This window comes from Panthera onca, chromosome D4, assembly GCF_046562875.1.
Source record: "Panthera onca isolate mPanOnc1 chromosome D4, mPanOnc1 haplotype 2, whole genome shotgun sequence".
NCBI lineage: Eukaryota > Metazoa > Chordata > Mammalia > Carnivora > Felidae > Panthera > Panthera onca.
The window spans coordinates 57,062,392-57,085,781 of record NC_138351.1 but is presented as its reverse complement, the minus strand read 5'-3'; the positions used below and the strand labels follow the sequence as shown (position 1 = coordinate 57,085,781).

Below are 23,390 nucleotides of genomic sequence, written 5' to 3'. Positions count from 1 at the left end.
GGTTTCCCTATTATAGTTTCAGCTCTTTCCTGTTCTTTACTTTTAGGGAATCTTTGCCCTTTCCTGGTGCCAAGGTTAGAAGGGTCAGGGCACTCTTAGGCAGTGGTCCAAATGACAAGATTCCAGAAGGGGCTCTGCAGCATAGGGCTGTTGTAAGTGGGTCCTAGGTGCTGTCCCAGGATAGAAGTGAGTCCTCCCTGGGGTGCTAGGCTGGACCCTGAGTGTGTGTGTGGGTGCTCAAGGGGCCCCCCTGCCTGGCTCGTCCTGGGGCTGTGTGAGGATCGGGTTTCTCGGCGCCTGGAGCCTCCGCGAGGCCGAGCTGTTCCCGGTCCCCGGCCAAGCCGCCCCGGGCGCTGGCACTGGGAGAGGAAGCAGGGGGGGGGGGCGCGGTGAGGGGGAGCAAGAGGGGGGGAAGTGGGGGGAGCTATGAGGGCTTTTACGTAACTGCCTCCCAGAGCCCGCCCCTACTGCCAAACCCCAGTGTGGAACTTTGTGTGATTGAGTGTATGTGCCTATGTGACATGCGGTGTGACTGAGTACATGGCTATGTGTGACCGTGTCTGTGTGTGGGGATGGTGTATAAGTGTGCGATTCGGGGGGGGTCCTGCCCTTCTGGGACCTCTAGCTGCCAGTCCTAAGCAGAGGACCCTGACTCCCAGTGTGCCATGGCGAGGTTGAATATAAACTTTTGACTCTTTGAAACTATGTTACTTTACATGACTGTGTGTTTGGCATTTGTAGGCAAGACAGAGAGCCTATGTGTGTTTGTAACTTCGGATAGCCAAGTGTGTGACCCTAATGGAACTTTCTGATGGAACAGCACATTAGAAGAGCATCATTTCCCAAAGGAGCACTAGAAAAGGTAGACCATAGGAGGTGGGATAGAAGCCTCCTTCCCTGAGGGCACAGCAGTAGGAATGGAGAAGGGTCCTTGCTATCCATGATGGAGGAGGGTTGAGCCAAAAGTCCTGCCACAGAGCCCTCTTTCATGGCAAGTGTAAAACTCCAAGGACTCAAGAGTCAAGAAGAATTTCCCTCAATTTCCCAAGTCTTTCTGGGGTTATCAAATCTGAAATCTACATCACTTGCAGGGCAAGAGGGCTCTGAACTAAGGGCATTATTTCCTGTTGCCCCTCACTGGAGAAGCAGATGTTGTTGATCGGTGAAGATAGGGTGGGACTGGGAGGAGAGCGTCCATGAAGTTGGTTTAGCTTAAGAGTAAGTGTGCATGACAGAGAAGGGAGCTGGCGCGGAGCTGGGGCCATGGGAGATAGGGGTGCCTAGCTGGCTCAGTCCCTAAAGCATGTGACTCTTGATCTCAGGGTTGGGAGTACCAGCCCCACGTTGGGAGTAGAGATTTCTTTAAAAAAATAATAATAAAATTAAATTTTAAAAGCTTGAGAGGACACAGGGCCAGATCCTGCAAAGGCTTTGAAACCCCACCTAAGAAGCCTGGCTTTGCCCCCACGCCGGGGTATGGGAGGGTTCAACACGAAGATTTAGGAAGCCCAGAAGCTCGTGGCAGATAGGGCATTGAAAGCGGTGGGAGCGGAAACCCACGAGTAATCTGTTGCCCCAATCCAGATGGGAGCAGAATCAGTTCTTATGGCGGCCAAAGGGAAGGCGCCCCACCCAGGCTGTTCCATAGGTGGGCGCCGCCTCTGAGCTGGAGCCGCAGCCTTAGGGGTGTACGCGCGTCCCTCATCGCCCGCCAGGTGTCGCTGCGACACCGGAGAAGAGGGCGCGGCCAGGGTGTTGCGCCTGGAAGTTGCTGAGGATCTACCGACGCCGGGATCCAGTCCGACGTGCGCCTCTTGTCCTTGCTAAGCCTCGGACGCACCGACATATCCGGCTCCCGGATCCTGATTGCCTGGCGCAGACCCTGCCCCGGCACCCGCGGACTTCGGTACTGCTGACTACAGCCCCCGAGTCCCCAGGTGGAAAGGGGACGTTGTTCGGGGAGGAACCCCCCACTGCCCTCAACCTGGCAGGAGGCAGTGGCTAAGACACTGAAGGATCTGGAAATCCAGCAATGACCTGCCGATCTCGGCGCCAGTCGGCCCCTCGAGGGGTATGGGGGCCCCCTGAGCACCCAACCTCATCCAGGCCTAGTTGCTGCGCAGGGTGAGGGGCAATTCCTGACTCCCTCACCCCCCCATTTCGTCCCGCCGGCCCCGCTCTTTCCCAGGGTCCACCATCCCGTCCCCGTCCGTGGCCTGGGAATCTGGAGGCTGCGGGCCCGAGAGGCGGGATAAGGGACCCTTACTGTGGGTAGGGTTGGGCGGGATCTCAGCTGAGTGCCACTATTTCGCTGTGTATCTTTAAGCCCCAGCTGGCCCTCTCTGAGCCTCAGCCCCGGCTGACCCCTGCCGGTTGCTCTGAGGGGATTCCGAAGCCACGGAAGTGAAAGTGAAAAGCCCAGGCAATGGCGGGAACAAGGGAGTCCCTGAAGCACTTCTTGGGAAAGGGCCCGGCGCTTGGGCAGCCTACTGGGAAAGGGTGTGAGGAAACTACGAGATAGTTCCTTCCCCTCTCCCCGCCCCCAGCCCTGGAGCAGCTCCCGGGAGGGGCCAGGCGCAGGGATTAATGGTCAAAGGTCGGGTGAAAAATCCATGGGGTGGAGATAGGGGTGGGCCACTCGTTCTCCGCCTCTGGCATTCAACCTTTCTTTTGCGCTCTCGCGTGGCCTCAGAAGTTGGTTGGGTTGTCTAGCTTTAATCCCCCTTGTTGTAGCCAGACCAGAGGCCCGAGGGCAAGTGAAGTGAGCACACTGGCCCCTCAGGGGCCGAGGCTGCGAAAGGAAAATTCGAAGGGTGAACCTCCAGCGCCGAACTCGCGCGTGCTCCGCATTCTGGAACTGCCCGTCCAGGCATAGAGGGTGTAACTTCCCTACCCTGTTCATCCCAGCGGAGGTTTCCCCCCAGACCATGTGTCCCGCGGGGCGAGGAAAGAGGGGATAGTTATAGTGTCACCGGAGACTTGATGGGAGAGAAGGCCTGGACTCCCAGCCTGGTCCATCCTGGTCAGGGTAGCGAAAAGCCCCATTCCCTCCGCGTGAGAGGTGTATGTGTATATGACTGTAAGAGTGGTCATTGCTGGGAGCAGAATAGGGGAGGGGCAGAGACGGCTGGTCTCCTGTACCCAAAATGGGTCCTGGAGGCTCTGGCTCGTGCTTCTGTCATAGAGATGCCTACGGGAAGACCCTGAGAATTGGCCCAGGGTGTGCCAGGGTGTCGGTACGAGGTAGTCAAGGCCTGAACAAGCGGGAGCACTGAGCAGCAGAGACCTGGCCAAGGCTGAGTGAGAGAGGGAGTGTGAATGAGCGACCTGGGAGGGGGAGAAGGGGGCGCGCCCAGCGTCCTTAGGGAGTCCGGCGGAGTGGGTGCGGGTACGTGTGCACGCCTGGTTTTGAGACCAGCGGCCGGGCCTGCGCGTGAAGCACAGGGGCCACAGCCGTCTGGAGGGCAGGCGTTCCCAAGGAAGGGCGAATGTGAGGGGGCCACGCGTGCCAGTGCGGGCGAGTGTGCCAGCGGGGGGAGGGCTCGTGCGAGCGCGAGTCTAGTGGGAGTGGGGGCTCCCAGGCCTGCGCAGAGTGAGTGTGCCCGCGCGTGCCAGGCGCGGGAGCGTGCCAGGGCGGGGGCGCGCGGGGGCAGTGGCCGGGAGGGGGTCGTGGCGCGCGGCCGCGGAGGCGCGGGGAGACAAGGCGGGAGGGGGAGGGGAGCGAGGGCGCGCGCGGCCGAGCGGGCGCCCGCGGTCACATGGGCGAGGGAAGGAGGGAGGGAGCGCGCGAGGGAGGGAGGAGGATGGGGGGGTTAAAGCCGCCGAGCGCCGAGGAGCCGGTGCAGAGCGGGCGGCGGCGGCGGCAGCGGAGGCGGCGGCTCCAGCCGGCGCGGCGCGGGGCTCGGCAGCGGGATCCGGCAGCGGTGCTAGCTCCGCGCTCCGTGCCTCGCTCCCTGCCCGGGGTGGTCGAAGGGCAAGGCGCAGAGCCCCCGCGGCCCGAGGGCGCGGTGAGTACCCCGCGGCGGACAGCGCGCGGCCGGACCCTCAGACCCTCGGGCTGACCGACAGACCCGCGGCCCTCGTGCGCGCGGGAAGAGGGAGAGGACACGCGTGGGCCCGCGACCCCGGGGAAGAGAGAAACGGGAAAGTTCAAGGGAAACTTTGCCCGCAAACTCGGGGGCGGGGGCGCGTGAGAAGCGGCCCCCAGCGTCCCGGGGCGTCGGGGGTTGGGCGTGGTGATGGTGGGGGCGGACAATCGGCTGGGGGGATGTGGCCGGGCGGATTGTCCTAGCGTCCCTATTCTCTCTCACTCCTCAGCAGCGCACGCGGGGTCTGGGAAAATTCCGGAACTGGGGGGTCGTAGTGACCCCCGCGCGCCCGAAGGCGGATTCCTTCTCCCGCAGAAATCTAGACTTAAAAGCGCCCAGGGGTGTGAACGGACGGTTGCGCGTTTGCCAGTGTATGTGTGTCCGTGTGAATCCGCGTGTGTGTGTCTCGGTGTGAGCCTGCCTGTGGTTTCCTCGTGAGTCCGCCTGTATCTCCATGTAGTGGGTTTCCTTCAGTGTCTCTTTGTAAGACCCCCTCTGTTGTGTGTTTGTGAGTCCGCTTGTGGTGTATCCCCGTCTCTTTGTGAGTCAGCCCGTGCGTGTCTCCTCCAGTGCGGCTCTGTGTGAGTGGGCTTGGGTGTCCCTGTGTTGTTCCGAGTAGTGTATCTCCCCGTGCGTGGGGGCTGGGCCGCGGGGAGGTCACCAGACGGACAGCTCTCTTCCTCGGCTCCTCTCCTCTCCCGAGCCTCTTCTCCTGCGTCTAGTTCTCGCGCTCGCTCGCTCCCTTGGCCCCCTCCCCCCTTCAGTAGCTTCAGGCGGGCAGGACTATTTCACGCCTTGTTGAAAATTCAGGATTTTCTTTCTCTTTCTGTCTAGGCTCTCTCTTTGATTAGTGTCTGTGTGTGTCTGTGTGGCTGGCAGCTTGTCTGCAACACTAGGTGTGTGTCTGCATGCCACTGTGGGAATGGGTCTGTAACGCCAGTTGTTTTGCTTGTAATACTTGGTATGTTTGTGTCTGTGTCACTGGGGGTGTTCATGCGGCTGTAATCATTGAGGTGGGAATTTGAAATGCTGGGTGTGTGTTTGCATTGACAATTGCTGTATGTCCAGGGCGTCTGAAACAGTGTATTTTTGTGTTCTAACTCTGGGTGTGATGGTATACCATTGCTTGTGTAGGAATGTGACTTGAACAATTGAATATTCCTATGGCTGCAGGGCTAGCCAGGGCTTGGGGGTGGAGGGCCTATGTGTCTCAATAAACTATGCCTCCCTCTCTACTGTCAAAACCACACAAATCCTCTGGATTGGTTCTTGGGGTTCCTGGTCAGGATTGGTGACATGGAGCTAAGGTTCACATTCCGTCAGGGTTAATACTCCGAGGGACTCTGAACCTTATACAAAAACTAGGAGTTTAAACTACACATTCAAGACTTCCTGGGGCTTCTTTAGAATTCATAGTCAGATTCACACTGGGACGCTTAAATGCATATAGGCATACACTCAGATTCACGCTTAAATTCTGGGGCTCATATCCAATTGTACACTTCAGTTGTAGGGTTACATCAGACTCACGTTGGGACTCATGCTGACACTTCTATTCTCATTCCTGTTCTGAGGCTCATAGACTTACACTGATACCTAGAGCCCATGCTCAGAATCTCACTGGGGTCCTAGAGTTCACATCTGGATTCACACTAAGACCCTGGACTTCCATTTTGGATTCACACTTACATTCTGGGGCTCATAGCTGGAGTCACATGAAGACTAAGGGCTCACACTCAGATTCTCATGGGGAACCTCAGGCTCATATTTGAACTCAAGATTCACACAAGACACTGAGGTTCATAGACTCATCCTTTTACCTTGGAGCTCACACTGAGATTCACACTAGCAAGATTCTCACTTCCATCCTGGGATCACTCAGGGACCCAGTGTTCAGTGTTCACACTCAAGACTAGCATCTCTGGTGATTACATTAAACTCACTTCTGTCTTGGGGCTTAGACTCACACTACACTTTTATGTATTCACATGGGGGCCCTGGGATTCACACTTGGAATCACACCCAGTTATGCTTCCATTCTGGGGCTCACATTCAAACCCAAACTAGGGTTGTGGTGAACTCATAGTCAAATACACCCATGCTTTCTTTGGTTTATGGTGTAGAACAGGGCAGTTGGGTAAGGAACAGCAACTGCCACAAGACATGTCCCCTCCAAAGGTGGAAAGGAGAGAGGATACATATTTGGGAGTGTCACTCACTTGGGTTGTGGACTGATGGAGAGGGTTGTGGGAAACACTCACCCAGTTAAACCTTTTTGCCTTTCTTTCTGCAAGGAGACTAAGGCTATTGGTAGGATGATCTGAGTGGCTTTTTGGCACAGGAGTGATTATGTACTCTTAGAGTCCCCATGTGAAAGCATATCCCCCTTAAATAGTTTGGGTACCCCTTCTGTGGTAAGGGAATCGGTGTGGGGAAAAAAGACTCGTGTCTTCCCAAGACATTTCTCCCATCCCAGTCATCCTTAGTATGGGAGGAGTGTCAAGATTGACTTGGTGAGACGGTAGACCTCTGGCTCCTTTGACCTTTCCAGGGTATTGAATCTCTGATTCTAAGGGAGATGGTAGCCTGGATCTGTGGTGAGAAGGTAGCCAAAGGAGGAGACTGGACTGAAATCCACCCTCGTATTTCCTCTGCCTTGGCTGGAGAAGGATAGAGGCCAAGTTATGTTATATCTCACAATGTCTCCTGGAGTGTCTATGGAACTCTTAACCTTGTCTCTATGGTATGACCAGCGATCTCTACTGTACTCCCCAGAAAAGCAGTAACCCTGTGGGGGAGGGTTGGGTTAGGTTGTAAACTATGCTGGGACTCCACCTGCCTTGGAGACACTGCTGGGCTTACATATCTTCCTGCTGTGGAGGCCAGCAAGTTAGGGCTGCCTGAGGTGCATAATCACCCCATGGGCACACCGACAACAGTACAGATCTGGCCCTCAGGCTCAGATGGCTCAGCTCTATCAGCTCCCTGTCCCTGAAGGGGACACATGCTCCCCACCCCCCTCTGGGGGGGGGGGCCTTGAAGGACTGGCATTCTGGTCTCTGCCCCCCCATGGTGAGTTGAAGTGTAAATGAATGGAAACATATGGAGCAGATTTTCTTTGAAATGCAGATGGTGGTGGGGGGGGACCATGTGTGCCTGGTTGGGGGGGGGGGTCCCAGAGAGCAAGAAGGCTGAGAAGAGAGCTGACCCCTCCTCCAGTCCCACCATAGGGTGAGGATAGTTGTGTAAACTGTGGCCCTGGGTGACCACACCCACCCAGGCTCCAGCTTCCTGTGGGGAGAGGCTGGGGAGGCCAGTGGTCCCTGTGGGCTGAAGGTGCTGAGGTCATCACTCCCCTTTACCTCTGTAGAGGGCAAAGAGAGCCTCCAAAGCACAGAGTCATGCTGGGTTGGCGTTCACCAGAGCCAGGAACTCTGGGGGCCAAGAGGTGGAAGGGGGAGCTAGGGCAGATGTGGGGAAGAGTTAGACCCTGCTTCTTGCAGAACTAGCTCTGGGAAGCTGGGGCTACAGCTACAGTGGGAAGAACTGAGGCTAGACTATAATGATGACATCTGGTCAGGGCAAGAGCTCCTGGAGTTTAGGATTGGAAGAGTCCTCAATCCTGAAGGAGTTTTTCCAGACCTGGGATAGTCAGTATGCCACACTATACACTATAATTTCCCCTCACAAAACTCAGCAGAGTTACGTAGTAATTGCCTGTGAGCTCTGTGGGACCCGGGGACTGGGTCTCTCTGCTCACTGCTGTACCCTGCCCCTGGCACAGACCTGGAACACTCCTTGGTAAGAGGGTGATGCATCTTTTTCTCTCTCATCAGACTGAGTGCTCCATGCGGGCAGGACCATATCCTCAACTGCCAGCACAGTACCTGACACGGATTAGGTGCTCAATAAATGTTGAGGAATGAATTGTTGAGTGGGAGAGGGGATTCTCTGGGGTTTGTGGCTTGAGACAGAGCAGTGTCTGTTGTATTACCCCTATTTGACTTGAAAGGCGCCTGAATGATTTGTAGTCTAGACTAAAGGAAGGATCTCCTTGCACTCAGGGAAGGGGTGCAGAGGATAGGCAGCTTATTCCTTGAAAAGGTTGGGACTAAGGGCTACTGGGGTGGAGGTGGGGATGACTGATTCTGTGGCAGAGGTCAGAGGTCACTTCTGTCCTCTCAGCTTCAGGATTTTTCAGAAGTCCTTTTCTCATGTGGTTGTGAGCGTGTCCCTTGGTCTCTCTAGGTTGGTTTCTTGGACTCTAGCTAAGGCAATAGACCCCATCTCTGAGCTGCTGAGGCTAGGCTCTGAGGTTGTTTAGCTGCTGTGGGCACCACAGACTGTCTGTATTGGTTATTAATGTCTGTCTGAGAACACGGGGTTCAGATCCTAAAAATACCCTGTCCAGCCAGAGCCTAGGAGTTGCTCGTGTGGGCTAGTGTAGCAGTGGCTGCATCTTGATAAGATAGACACAGAGCCAGAAGAGACCAGGAGAGTATAGGAAAACTGAGGCAGCATGGGCAGGAGATGCATGAGAGACAGAGCTTCTGTTGTATATGGGACAAAGATTTATAAAACTAGTGGTGCGAGTTCTTCAAATTATGGCAACATTTAGGGTAGTCTGTTATTTTACACTGTAGAGAATTTACTTCCTGGGGAGTTTGAATATACATCTGATATCAGATGTATAAATTAAGTAGTCAGTCGTAACCATTTCAAGTCCAGATTCAAGATATTCCAAAATAAGTATGTGGCAAAGAAAAAAAAAATCTTCCTTAAGTAGCCTTTTCTGAGCCACTGCCCCCATCCCTACCTCCTAGAGCCCTTCCTTGCAGCCTGAGTCCCAGTGGGGTTCTTGTACACCCCCTTTTATAGGCCCCCACCTCACTTCTGACCCCCCAGGCATCTGTGTATCCCCTCTTCCCTGGAGATGGATGCTGCACAGTGGTTCCAAAAAGGTAAGAAAAGCCTGGCCTCTGAGGGCAGATGCCGTGTGACCTTGGCCTGTAAGCTGACCTTTCTGGGCCCCTCTGTGAAATCACGGGATGGGGGGGGGGGGGGGCTGGGCCCTGGCCCAGGCCCGGAGAGAAGGCGGTTTTGGCACCCATCCAGCTCCCTGACGTCAATGATTCTCCAAATAATGGAATCAATATTGGGGGGGGGGGCAAGCGTGAACCAGGCCCCAGCGATTAGAAACAGATCAGCACAAACCCGCAGCTGATTCTGATAGAGCTGCCTTGGAGAGCTAGGGTGGGAGGCCTGGAAGGAGGTGGACCTGGGGGGGGGGGGGGTGGCGCTCAGGAATGGAGGCGGAGCCACCCAGTGTCCAAAGCAGGAGGATACACAAGTAGGCAGAGATTCTGGGTTGGAATGATGTGGTGGGGGCCGCTGAACTAGTTCCTTCCTCCTTTGAGTCTGTGGGGTTCCAAAGCTAGGGGAAGTTTGTGAATGGAGACTTCTTTCAACCAGTGAGTGATAAAGGGTGGACAAGGGGAGTTTGTAGTTTATCTCTTTGCTTCCTAGACTTGGGCCCCTAGGCCATGTTAGAAGTCACAGGTTATACCTAGGATAGGGGAGAGTACCGAGTGAGACCTAAGGGAGATGGTCTTTTACTTGGAGGTAGAGGGCATTAATCTAAGATAGATGGGTATTCCCTCCTCAGAATGGGAGTCTGGCCTCCTCCATCAGGTTGTATCCTCTCAGCCTACTAGAAGGCAGCAGGTGAGGATGGAGAGGGCCGTGGGGTCCATAAGGGGCTGGCCTGGCAGCAGCTGACAAAAAACAGGAAAGAGGGCTGGGGGAGCAGCTGTAATTACGGGGCATTTATTATTAATCAGATGAAATTGCTGGAACAGCTGGTGTAATGTGCGTAGCGATACAGACTCTGCATGCACCCCCAACACATGTGCACGCACACATACGCACAAGCCACGCACAGCCTGAGCCTTGTTTGCTTACACAATTTTTTTCTTGTGAAGGTTGGAGCCCCCCCCTCTTTTTTAAAGTAATCTTTACACCCAACATGGGGCTCGAACTCACAACTCCAAGATCAAGAGTCGCATGCTCTACTGACCGAGGCAGTCAGGCGCCCCTAGAGGGCTCCTTATGTGTGTCTGTGTCTTTTGATGTTGGTACTTATTTGTGTTTTTTCATGTCTGCCTGTATCTTCCTCTCCCTCTGTTGTCTCTTTTCCCAAATGTCTGTTAGTCTCTGGCCTGATGTGTGCCTCTTGTCTCTAACCTGTCTCCCTCTGTTTGCCTATCTCTTGGTATGTCTGTATCTATTATCACCAGCCACCCTGTCTCTAACACCTTATTTTAGTTTATGGCCATCTCTGTCTGGTTGCGTCTTCGGTCAGGGTTGGATGACATGGATGACCCTTTCTCATGGGTATGTGTTTAGGCACCTGACCATGCCTTTGGCAAACACATCTGGGACCTATTTTTTAGGGGGGGGAGGGGAAGTTGGATCCTGAGGATCTCTTCTGTTGAGTGACTGGAGCCCATTGAAGCAATAGTGGCTTTCAAGACAGCTCTGAATACAAAGCTGGCTTCCTTATCAGCTACCATTTGTGGGATATCAGCTACCATTTGTGGGATTTTGGGCAAGGTGCTTTTGTTCTCTGAGCCTCTGTTTCCTCATCTGTAAAATGGAAACAGGGTTAACTCTAAAGTTGTTTTGATGATTCAGTACAAAATGTATGTTAAGCACTTATCATGATACCTGACTCATTAAGAACTCGGAACAAGTGTTAGCTGTTACTATTACTGGGAAAGGCATTGTGCAGGCAAGAGAGAGAACTGCAGAGGCAAACCAGTAGAGCACAAAGGCTTTGGAGCTAGACTTGGACTCAAATCTGTGCACTGGAACTGATCAGCTATATGGTCGGAGGCAAGTTACTTAACTTCCCTGAACCTTGTTTTTTCAACTGTCAAATGGGAATAATAATAGAACCTACCTCATGGAGAAGTCATGAGGATTAAATGAGATAATGCATATAAAGTGCTTGACACAGTTCCTGGCATATAACAGATTCTCAATAAATCGTAGTGGTGATGAGAAGAGGATAGTATGATGGTGGGTGTTTTTGCCCTGCCGGTTGCGTGTGAAAAAGTGTGTGATGTGGAAGTACTTGTGCCTGTGAATTGGTTGTCTGGGGACTTTGGATTGTTTGTGGATATGAATATGTATCTGTATGTGATGTTAGGCCACTTGTGGCTTCCCTTTGTCCCTGTGGTTTAGCATCCGAAGTCAACATGGGGTGCTGGAGGGAGTCTGGACTATTCTCAACTTTCCCTTTTCTAGGGGCACCTGGGTGGCTCAGTTGGTTAAGCCTCCGATTTCAGCTCAGGCCATGATCTCTCAGTTCATGAGTTTGAGCCCTGCATTGGCCTATGTGCCGACAGCCCAGAGCCTGGAGCCAGCTTCGGATTCTGTGTCTCCTCTGTCTCTCTTGGTCCCTTCCCTGCTCACACTCTGTCTGTCTCTTTCAAAAATAAGTAAACATTAAAAAAAAACTTTCCCTTTTCTAGACACTTACCTGCTGCCTGCCTCAGTCTCCCCTTCTCTGAGAGGCATTGTATGGAATGAGTTCTTAGTTGGACTAAGGCCTGTGGGTCCTCTGTGACCTCTGATTTGTGCCCTTTGCCCTTCTAGAATCCAGCCTTGTCACATCATCCCATCCCCTTGGTTTTGGAAGTCTTGGAAAGAGTTGGTCTGGAGAAGGAGGACATTGATGTGCTCAGTGTACGGCCAGTGGTGAAGAGGTATGTGCTGGGGACCCACATGAGGCAGGTCTGTCTCTGGGTATCAGGCTGGTGCAATGGGGCTATAGGTTTGGGGATGTGCGTGAAGGAGGGCCTGAGATCCCTTCCTTCTCTTCCTCTGTTCTTCCTTCTGAGGCTTTTCATGCCCCTATGATGGGCCCACGAAGGGGAAGGGACTTACCCGCAGTCACACAGGCAAGGGCGAAGCCAGGTCAGAAAACTGGGTTCTGTACTTAAGAGGGCTGAATCCTGGATGTGGGAGTATATTTCTGTCTCATTGTCAGGCTCCCTCTCTGCCCCCAAAGCATCTCTCTGGCTTGATTGGGGAAGCAGCTGGGCTTGGAGTAGATGGGATGGGGGTCGGAAATTCCAAAATCTTCTGGGGCCAGCCATGGGGCTGGGCTTGACTCTCCCTCCCTTTCATTAAGGGCAGCCAAGGCCCCCGATTGGCAGCCCAGGGTGGGGGCGTCCAAGGAATCGAGGCGCTGGAGCGGAACGGAAGGGCCTATTGTCCAAAACCCGCCAGAGGCCCACAAAGGCCAGCCGGCTTTTCATCTCAGCTCCCAAACAGACTGGCCATTTTCCCGGCCCAGGAGTAGGGGACTGATTGACCCTTCAGAACTAGAACTGGGATGTTTTTGAGGGTGGGGTGGGGTATCTCATGCTGACACATGGCCATAAAAGGGACTTAAAATGGAGGTGGGGTTCTGAAGAGTAGGGAGGCTCCAGAAAGCTGTAGAGAGTTAAGCTTCCAATCCACTGTTCCCAAAGGACCTAAGGATACAGGGTAGGGTATCTGATAGAAATTCGGATTTACATAATAATAGATAATAAATATTTATAGGGGGCACACCTGGGAGGAGTCTCATGATTTGATGGTAAAGTGAGCTACTTCTATGAGCACATAATCCCACCCCCCCACAATTGGGATCACCGTATTGAGTTGGAACAGGGGCTGGAGAAGAGAAGGCTAGTGGTTGGGCAAGAGACTGGGCTCCTGCAGCAGGAGGAACTGAGGCCAGACAGCAGGAAGGACTTCCTGCCAATGAACAGTAGCTCTGATGCCCTGACTGTGTCTCTAGAGATCCCAGAGGATCACAGAGAGCAGGGGAGCTAGAGAACACCCCTGGGGTTAGTTAAGGGTTAGGCAGCTTCTGTGGGGGCCCAAAGAGGAGGCTGGGAGGGAAGACTTGGCAGTTCTGTCCACCCTCCCTCCACAGCACCTCCAGCATCACTTTAAAAACAGCTTTTTAATTTAACAAAGTGGATGAAAAACTGTTTTTGGAAATAAAGATATCTGCTGTCTCCCAGGCTAGCACTCAGCCCTTGCAGAGAGCCTCTCTCCGGGTTTCTCTCTGCTGCTGGTGGTTCCTTTCCTCTCTCTCTCTCTCTCTGTCTCTCTCTGTCTCTCTGTCTCTGTCTCTTTTTTTGTTTGTTTCTGCTCTGCAACCCCCCAGCTTCCCCTTGGCCTCCCATTACCCCCTCCCGTATCAGCCTCCTTGGGTATCTCATCCTCAGTCTCTTATCTCCGTGTCTCTGCATCTCCTTTTGTCTCTCCTCTCCCAGTTTCTCTTCCAGGGCTTGTCTCTCTCCTGAATCATCTCTGTCTCCCAGCCTGTCTCAATCTCTGTCTCCCTTCCCCCCTTCTCCCCCAACCCCTGCTCTAAATGGGTCTATTTAAAACACCCGACGCTGCCAAGTCAGAAAAGCGTCTCCTGATAAAGCGCATTAGGCCGAGGGAGGGAGGAGGAGGGGGGAGGGAGCAGGGAGCAGCGGGCGGATGGATTGATCCAAGCCCGTAACCCCATTAATCAGGCATCGTGGATCCCCCTCCCTCCCCCAGCTTCAGCCCCTTCTGAGCTAAAAGCCCTTAAATATTTATCACCCCTCCCCCCAGGGGGTGAGGGGAGGGGTGTGTGGCCCTTGGTGTGAGCATCCCCAGCTGCCTGGTGCGCACCCCCTGTGTGTTTACACATGTGCACATGTGGTCATATGTGCATGCATGGGTGTGCATACCTAACAGACCCAGGGCCCATCTTGTCCCCCTTCACCCCCCCACCACGGAGTAGCCTGGTTCCTTGGGCAGCCCAGCCCCTAGGGGACCCTGGTAATCTAGCCTGGGTCTTTGCCTCTCTTAAAAAGTTGGGCATGTAGAATAGGGAGACCTTTGGGGTCAATTGGAGGTCCTTATGCCCCCAAAGTGCAGTAACTGGAAGATTGGGTGGCATTGCACTATTATTCTCAGAGGGTCGGAAGGTGAGCTGGGGTTCAATGTCCAGATTCCCTAATATTCCCAGAGCAAGAAGTAACTTAGGGAATAGAATTGGGGGCTCCATGCTCCTAAAGTGCAGGAAGGTAACTTGGAAGGCTGGCTGAAGTTTCCCCTTTATCCTCAAAGGGCAGGAATGTGACCTGGAGGTGGGTTGGGCACCTACCATTACCCTTAGAAATTTAGGAACCTTGACCTGGGCCTGGGTGGGGGTCGCCATCACCCCCAGAGAGTAGGAAGGTGGCCACTCTCTGGGGGGTGATGTGGGACTGGGTCCCACATCTCACGGCTTATTGATTTCCCCTGGCTGCAGAGGTCAGTCAACCCTGAGACAGGCTGGGGTCCGCCGGAGTTGGCCTGAGGCAACTTCGCCCTGGGCGGGGGAAGGGAGGCCCGAGCGGCCCTGGGTGTGAGGAGGGGCCGCTGCTCGGAGCAGAGGGTCCCTTCCCCCTCCCTCCCCCAGCATCAAGTGCCACATCTCCTCCTGACTCAGACAATTAGATTCAAAGGATGACCTCACTGCCTGCCGTCCCTCACTCGCTCCCTCTGCTAGCTCGCCTCGCTCGTGGCGCGCTCCTTCCTCCCCTCCTCCCGGCCCGCTCGCCGCCTTGCTCGCTCGCTCACTCACAGCTCGGGCCGGCCCCTAGCCCGCCCGCCCGTCCGGAGTCGCGGTGTTGCGGGGGGCTTCTGTCCCCCGGGCCGGCCCGGGCCTCCTGGGCCCCAGCCCCGGGCGCCCGATGCCCGCGGGCTGCGGGGCGGACCCAAGGAGCGCCGGAGGCACCGACGGGGCGCCTGCGCGGGGACCCAGGTCAGTGGCCGCGCGGCCGCAGGGCCGGAGAACTTGTCACCCCCACTGCCGCCGCTGAGACACCCCCGCCGGCGCCGCCCGCCAGCCCGCCTCGGAGCTTCCCGCTCCTTTCTCGGCCCCCGCCCCCCGCGGCTGCTCGGCGCGCTCCCCCTGCCAAGCTGTCTCTCTTCTCTTTCTCCCCCCCCCCCCCCCCTTCCCCAACAGCCCCTCTGCTTCTACAGCCGGTGGGAGGGACTGGGACTTCCTGAGGTCCCAGGGATGGGGCTGGGGCCCATTGGCTGAAACCGGCCCAGGCTTCTGAGAGAGGAGGGGGCTCTAGCTGTTTCCACTGGCCTGGGGGAGGGGACCACAACCTGGGTGGGAAGGGGGCTACAGAGAAAGAGGTCCAGGCAGGGTGTGGGGGTGACATCTACAGAGGGGATGAGCTCTTGATATCGTTCTTTTCTCACATCCTGTGGGCCTCTTGCCTGGCTTCATTTGTTCCCACCTCCTAGCAAACTATAGTCCCCACTGCCTAGTTTCATTTGGTCCCCACAGCCTATGGTCTTTTGGGCTCTGTCACCTGGTTTTCCTAGACCCTTCTGCCTGATTTCTTTTGTTCCCACTGTCTACTTTTTTATTTTCCTTAAGTCCCTATCACCTGGGCTTTATGGGATTGCCCTACCTGGTTTCCTTACATCCTCTTGTCTGATGTTTGCTTCCCTACCTGGCTTCCATGGAGCCCTACCATGCTCCCTTTATGATAGGGTGTTAGGGCCCAAGCTACACCTGGAGTGGCAAATGGTAAGGATGTCAACAGCAATGCCAGTTGTTCCCAGGTTGGGGCCTGGCCAGCACAGCTTGGATTCCATTCTGCCTGGACAGCGACACAGCATCCTCTCTTGTGATGGGGGGCAGGGCTGCAGGGTCCAAGGACACTTTACAATTCTTGTCCTCAATGGTTAGTTAGAAGAGCACTTGCTTGGCCAGTGCTGTCCCCATCTCTCTTTGGGCCTAACAGTGATGACAGGGCTTTGGCAGGGGCTGGGGGTTGAGGTCTGAGCCGCATCTCCTTCTCCTTACCTTGCCTCTTGCAGCCAGGCCTGACACTCAGGTGCACTATAAATAGTTATGGGCACAGAGAGGTTTTGAAGAGGACTGGGATCATACAGCAGGTGGCTAGGTTGAGAACTGTTGCTGATCCTCATCCTGGAGAAGAGGGGGTGCTAAGGGGAGGCAGGAGGGGTCTGGGGAGTGAGCTTATTTCTGGGGTTTTCTGGCTTTTGCTACCAGTGCCACCATCTCTTCACCCAGGGGTGTCTGGCCTGGATCCTTACCTTACCCTGTCTGTCTGGCCTGGATCTCCTCTTATTCTGGGATGCTGGGAAAGCAGGGTCAGGGGAGGAAGGAGCCACCTAGGAAGTTATCAGATATTTATTTGCTTTTGGGGGATGAACAAAGTTTCTCCTTCCCTTTTCCTTCTTCCTTAGGCTACCCTGAGCTTTAGCACCCTACCCCCAAGTGCAGCCCGGGCAATCCAAGGACCCAGCATGGAGTAGCTATTCTGTGTGTATCTTTGTATTTCTCACTGCTGGATGTGGGAGCATGAGAGGCTGAAGGTGACTGGGGGACTCTGAGTTTCTGGAGGTGCGATGATATCTGTGTGGAAGATAGACTGTTCTGAATGTGTGATGGCATCCATATGTGAGACTGTGCCTGTTTTGAGTGAGCGTGTGTGAGTCTGTGTGTATGACTGTGACTATAATACGTGTGTGCATGCACAGCGTGTGTGAAGCTGTGGCAGTGGGCGTCCACGTGGGAGGGCCAAGATGTGTAGTCACGATGGTGAACTATGGGTGCCAGTGTCTGTGAGAGGCTGCCTGCGTGTGTCTGTGAAGCTCTGGCTGTGTGTATGTAAAGGTAGGGAGGGCTTCAGGGAGCTCTGCCAGGTGGTAGTGAGAGTCCCCAGTGTGTGCTACATCTCGGGGAGAAGTGAGCACTGGGTGCCATGTGACCCTGAATTGCTGGTGTGTTTGTGAGCATGTGTGTGCACGTACTCATGCCTGTGTTTACCCATCAGGAACAGATTGCTCTGGCTTCCCCACTGTGAGGAGGGAGTAAGGGGGAGGAAGGATGGCTTGCTTTTGCCCAGCAGACCAGAAGCTTCCTCAGAAGTAGTGTGTGCAGTGTGTGTGTGTGTGTTAGGGGGGCAGGGAGAACAGGACATTGTTACATGAAGACAGGCGAAGTTTCTGTTCCCCCTACTCCATTCTAGCTCTGTCAGAAAGACCATTTTCAGTTCTTTTTGTTAGAAACCAATGCTTCACATGCAATGTCTCCCCTGCCCCCCACCCCACCCGTGTGTATGTATGTGTGTGTGTGTGTGTATGTGTGTATGTGTGTGTGTGTGTGCACAAGCTTGCAAGCATAGGCCTCTGTGTATATATTAGAGGGTGTGTCTGCACCATAGCAGTCATGGGGCCAGGGATGGGGTGTAGTGAGAGATGCTAAGGCAGATAGGTCTTTGTCCCAGCTCCCAAGTCTGGAAAACTATTCTGTCCGTCCTTCTGTTTCCATGGAAGGCCTTGCAGCCTCTTTCCTGCCCTGCCTCATCAGCTGGGATGCTCCCCTCCACTGTCATTGCTCTGCCCATCCCCCACCAATGAATGGGAGTTCTTCCAGCTATCTAACCTCCTGCTGCAGCTGTCTGTCTCATCAAGAAGAGCAACCCCCCACTCCCTGCAGACTTAACCTGACTGGTGCATGGCCCTTTTCTAGGTAGCGGGGTCCTCCTGATTCTCCTAGAAGCCAGAAGAGATTCTGGACTAAGGCTAGGAGGATGGGGAATTTGGTGCTTGTGCCCCAGGTTCTTTGAAGTTGTCCAGAGACCATGTGCCCAAAGGGAAGATACACACTTACTTGCCCCTTCCTGTTCTCCATTTGATGGGAAGGGGATTGGACCACATGACCTTTGAGGGAGAAAGCCAAGACCTTTTGCACATAGAGGGCTGCTTAAGCCCAAGCCTGCATATATATGCATATACAAGCCCATGCCAGGTAACCAGGCAGCATGCAGGGCCCTGAGTAGGGCTCTACATGTGGGCATGGGCTGGTGGGATTCAGATTCCCACCTCTCCAGGATACCTCCCTGCTGCCCAGCCAGGCCCATCATGGGAAGGCCCCAGGTTCCCCCCACAACACGCCTGTACACACGTGCAGCAGGGCACGCACATGCTGATCTCAGGGTCCCCATGGTGCAAGAGGCTGGAGGTGGGGGGTTTGAACACTCAGAGTCCTGGCTGCTGCCAAAATCCATTGGAATCTTGTCCCCCCCCCCCAGGCCCCCCATCTCTGGCTGTGGAGGTCACAACAGCAGGTGCGGATACCCACCCCCCCCCAACTCACTCACATTGGGCCGCTCCTTTTCCACAACCTCAGCCAGAGACTGGAGCTAGGGGACTGCTCCCTCTGCCTCCCTCCTGGCCCCCCTCCCACTGGTGTTCAACTTCTGCCCCCTTCTACGGAGGGAGATGGGAGCCTATGTTTAGGTGGGGTCCTTTCCCCTGAGCACTGGGGCTTGACCCTAGAGTGAGTGGGGATGTGATAGCCCAGGAGGAGATAAGGCTTGAATCCTGAACCCAGGCATGGCTCCTATGCCCCTCGGGGTGGGGGCACTAGTAGCTGAGAGGAGGGCCAAGTCTGGATTCAGAGAGAAAGCCAGAGACAAGAGACTCAGAGACAGAAGGTAGAGACGCCACAGAGAGTGGGAGCCTGCCCAGTGGCCAGCCAGCCCCAGTCTCAGAAGCTGGCCCCTGACCCAGGCCCGCCCCTTCCCCGGTAGGGGGTTTGCCGGGCCAGCTGCCAGGGGCCAGGCCTCCCTCCTCGGCCTTTAACCCCCCCCCCACACACACCCTCTGGACTGCTCAGGCCTCTGCCCCCGCCCCCACCGCCCACGCTGTCCAGGCTGTCTAGGCCTGGTGGGATCTGGGGGCCTCTCGGCCTTAGCCCCTCCTCCCCTTCTTGGAGCTTCCAGCCAGCCCTGACTGTCTCTCCCAGGCTCCCCTTCGGCCAGTGCTTCTCCTCCTTGCCCACCACATCCTTGTCCCTGTTACTGCCACTGCTCTCTCATTTTCTCTCTCTACCTCCAAATGAAGGTGTCTCTTTTCCTTGCTCTACCCTAATTCTTCTGCAGGTCTGAGGCCTCTAGAGCTCTCTAAGCTTTTAAGTCAGTCCATGCTGTGTCCTGTCCTGTGTTCTTGCCTCTTCTCAGGATGGGTCCTCTACAACTGCTGTCGGGAGAGGGGAGGGGGACGAGGCCCTAGGACAAAGTGTCTTTTCCCTCACACTGAAGGATTCTGGAGTCTGGGGTTGCCTAGGGGGACTAGAAGCTGTGGAGATGTCACCTTGGCTATGCCATGGGTCAGATGCCCCCCAGCAGATATGCATGTTCCTGAACTCACCCTGCTGTAAGTCCCTGCAAGGGTAGTCCAGGCCAGTGACTTTGGTTGGATTTTAATTTTGGGGACTACCACATGGGCCCTCCCTATTCGTTCATTGTTCAGACCAGATTGAGCTTACCTGACCTCAGCATACCCACACCAACTAATGCCTTGAAGCTCAGAACATATTGTTGCACGTCAATACTCACATTTAGAGCTGGGCCCCAGCCAGTGATGCTCAGAACCCCTCAGTTCAACCCTGGATGTAGCAGGGTTTCCTGAGGGTTGGGCTTGTGTAACCTTCTGTAGGGATAAATAGGAGCTCTCCAAATTCATACCTCCCCTCCCTTAGGTTCTGCCTTTAGCTGGGCAGGGGATGAGGGTGGGGGGCACGGGGCACCTGGAAGTTTGCTGGAGCTGGCAAGAGGGGTCTTGGGCCCCTCGTAAGCCTGACTCAAACTGAGAAATTGAGGTTGCTCCCTAATTGGGAGTCTGTCATTGTGTCTGTCTGTGTCACTGCTAGTGACTGTCAGCCTCCATGGTGCCAATATTACTGTGAGCTGGTGTTATCCTGTATGACTGTCCATGTTACTGAGTCTGACTGTTAACATCCTTGTGTTACTGTGGACACACCATCATTGTTACTCTATGTGACTGTCAGTCTCATTGCATCTTTGATTCTGAGATTACTGTCACTGTGATTGTGTCAGTGTCAACAGGTATCATTGCCCCATTTGTTGGTGTCATTGAACGTGACTGTCATTCACTGCATTATTGTCACTATAGAGACTATCAACACCCCTGTATGTCATTGTCAACTATGGAAATGTGCTCTGTTCACTGGGTGTTTTTATCATTGTGTAATGGTGTCTTTGTGTCACAGTAGGACAGTGACAGTAAATTGGGGCCCAGGATTTGTCTCTTGATGTGTCACCTATGTGTGTATAACGATGACACTATGAGATTCTATGTCAGGAGAGGTTCTGGGCTCCTTGTGCTAACAGGGTTTGGGTTGCTAGGTACTGGCCTCCTTTCTTGTTAGTGGAGTGCCCTCTGTTGCCTCCTCATGGTGGGGCTGGGGCTGGCTGGAAGCCAGGCTGGCCCCCTGGAGGGGTCTACAGAGAGCCTCAGCCAGTTTGCATAGCCCTTATCTGAAGCTTTATGGGATTTATCCTCCAGATCTATCCCAAAGCCATGGGGTGTGGACTTGAAAAATTCTTGGGAAAGAGGCTCTTTGCCCTGGAATGGGTGGCCTGAGGTGAGCTAGGGCAGGGCGGAGGTTATAGTCTGGATGCCTCTGGCCTCAACTTCCCTAACTGGGAATGGACCCAGTTGGGACTTTGAGGGAAGGGGGAAATGAAATTGGTTTGGGACTTTTTGGATCTGCAGGGGCAGAGATGGGGTGGGATAAGGTGGGGTTTTGGTCTACCCTAATTCCCTGAGAGCTACACTCTTATATCTCCAGGGAGAAAGAAACCCTATAGCCCCCAGGAACGCTGCAAGGATACTATCCTCCTTTTGCACTGGGGGAGATGGATGGGCTTAGGGAGATGCTCTAGGGTAGACACAGAGACCCTTTCTGGATCTATCCCTTCCTCTGCCCTTGAATCCCTGCCCCAACCCCTGTGGTCTCTATCTCTCTTCCCGGGTCTCTTCTTCCCTTTCTCCCTATCTTGGTATCTTCTTGTCCCCTGGGTCTTGGCTAATGGCTTTCCCTCTTTCCCTGTCTCTATGCTCCCCCCTCCCTGGGTCTTTCTCTTTTCTGGGTGCCCCCAGCCATGCAGTGTCTGTCTTGGTACCCCATCCCCCACTCTCTGCAGCACTTGCTCTCAGCAGCGCCCGTCTCCCATGGCTGCAGCCCCGTTGGCCCAGGGCCCGGCCCTTACAGTAACTCATCGGGCTGATGGAGGCGACTTTGATGAAGAAGCCACCCCTCCCCCTGAGGGGGCCTGAGTGTGTGTGTGTGTGTGTGTGTGTGTGTGTGTGTGTGTTTGCATGTGCATGCATACATGCATGCTTGTATACATGCACACTCATGCCAGGCTGTCTCCTTTCCCCTGCACTCCCAACTGGGACCAGGAAGGAGCTGGGAGCAGAGGGCCACCCTGTCCCTCTTCTTTCATCCTGTGATCTAACCTTGGTCCCCTCTGCCTCCGCATACCCTGATTCCTGCTCCCATGTGGTAGGCAGTGGGGCCTGGCACTAAGGTAGAGTATTTTCCTGGCTGTGTGGAGAAAGACATGGACAGATGGCAGAGGTGCTGGGGGGGACTATCTGAGGGCTACCTTCAGTGATTGAGGTGGAGAACTAGGTAGACCTCTAACCTCTTGCCTCTCTCTCTCCCTCTCCTTTGCTCCTTAGCTCCTTCTGAATTCATACAGTTTCTGGGTTCATTTCCTGGCCCCACTGCTTGCTGACTGTGACTTTGGCCATTGTCTTAACCTTCTAGGCCTGAGGAATAGTTGAAGATAGGGGAGTGGCTGAGGATCAAGAGGAGTCAGGCCAAGTGGTAGCTAAGGCCCTGGGAGTCACTGATGTGGGAGGGGTAGCCAAAGCCACCCGGGGCCTAGAGAGACAAGCTGTGCCAGGGAGGAGCAGTCAGAGCACCTGTGGCTGTGGCTGGAGGACAACCAGGTGCAGATGTGGGGACCCACCTGGTGAGGGGTTAGTGTAGCCACAGGCAGGCAGGAACCCTCTCCCATAAAGGAGCCCCCGGAAGTCAGATTCTCTCCAGTTCTCCCACCCGCTGCTACAGGCTGACACTCACATTTGTCTCCTCCCTGCTGTAGCTCTGTTTGCAGTTTCTCTGGCAGTTCTCTGGCTGTATGTCTGGCTGTTTGTCTGGCAGTATTTCTGACAGTGTCTCTGGCTGTGTCTGGCAGTGTGTCTGTATGTCTGAGTGTCCCTGGCAGTGTTTTTAGTGGTGTGGATACTTCCTGACTGAGCATCTGGCTATGTCTCTGGCTCTCTCACTAGCTGTATTTTTGGGTGTATGCCTGTTTGTGTCTATCAGTTTCTCTGGTATTTCTCTGCTTGTGTGTCAGGCAGTTTCTCTGGCATGGTTTCTGACAGTGTCTCTAGCTCTCTTGCTATGTCGCTGATGGTTTCTCTGCCTGTGTTTCTTGCTCTTTCTCTGGTGGTACATTTGCTTGCATGTGCCGAGCATTTTACAGTATTTCTGGTGGATCCTTTGGTTGTATGTCAGTTAGTCTCTGACCATGTCTCTGCCTGGTTATCTGGTTATAGCTACCTCTTTCTCTGGTTTTATCTGATTGTGCCTCACACAGTGTCTTTAGTATATCTCCAACTGTGTGTGCTCTTTCTCTGGGATTCTGTCTGGTTGTTTTGGGCAGTTTCTCTGCCCAGTGTCTTGGCTGTATTTCAGGCTATATTTCTGACAGTACCACTCACCCTGGTTGAGTGTCTGGCAGTATTCCTCTTCTAGATCTCTGCTTCTGTCTGGCTGACAGTCCCCCTGTCTCCTCACACTAGGGTAGAAGGGTCATATTTGAGGCTTTTTCTGTAGGGAATAGTTATTTCCCTGCCCTCAGGTATGATTGTGTGCTGGGGTAGATTGGGGTGCAGTTGGATCCATCCCATGAAGCAGGATAACAGATTAGGGGGCCACTGGAACCATCCTGACTTGTGGGGACATATCCTCACTGTGCTTTGTGTACCTATGTAGGTGTGTGTAAACACTGATGCACATCTGCTGGGCTGAGGGTCTCAGGCTCCTGGGGCACATGTCTGGGGTAGAGGATGGGCTGGGTCCCCCAACAAGGACTTATATGTGAAATACCCTTTCTCTCCTGGTCACTGTACACTAAAGCAAAAGCCACATCTGACCTTGGTACCCTGGTGCTGTGAACATCACAGAGCCCAGTGGCAAGGCTCATGGGGAAGTGGGGGGTGGTGCAGATATGAGGGGCTTCTAACCATCCAGGTTTCAGGCTTTCTCCCCAGGAGCACAGCAGGGGGCCTTCCATTCAAGGCAATTTGGAGAAGTATAGACCTCGTGTTAAGTTCAAACATTACCCT

The 23,390-nt window shown here is 54.4% G+C and overlaps 1 protein-coding gene across 5 annotated transcripts in view; it reads left to right on the top strand.

Annotated features, from left to right (window-relative positions):
• Positions 1-3,809: 3,809 nt before the first annotated feature.
• The window catches only part of CNTFR (ciliary neurotrophic factor receptor), a 38,231-nt gene continuing 18,650 nt past the window's right edge, over positions 3,810-23,390 (top strand). For 2 of the 5 annotated variants that reach the window (XM_060609427.2, XM_060609428.2), the window contains exons 1-2: positions 3,893-4,007; positions 11,748-11,857. The gene's annotated coding sequence lies outside the window, so the exon portion shown is untranslated. Of the gene's footprint in view, positions 4,008-11,747; positions 11,858-14,803; positions 14,935-23,390 lie in introns of those variants that run through there. The other 3 variants (XM_078436728.2, XM_060609426.3, XM_060609429.3) reach the window with 3 other exon arrangements.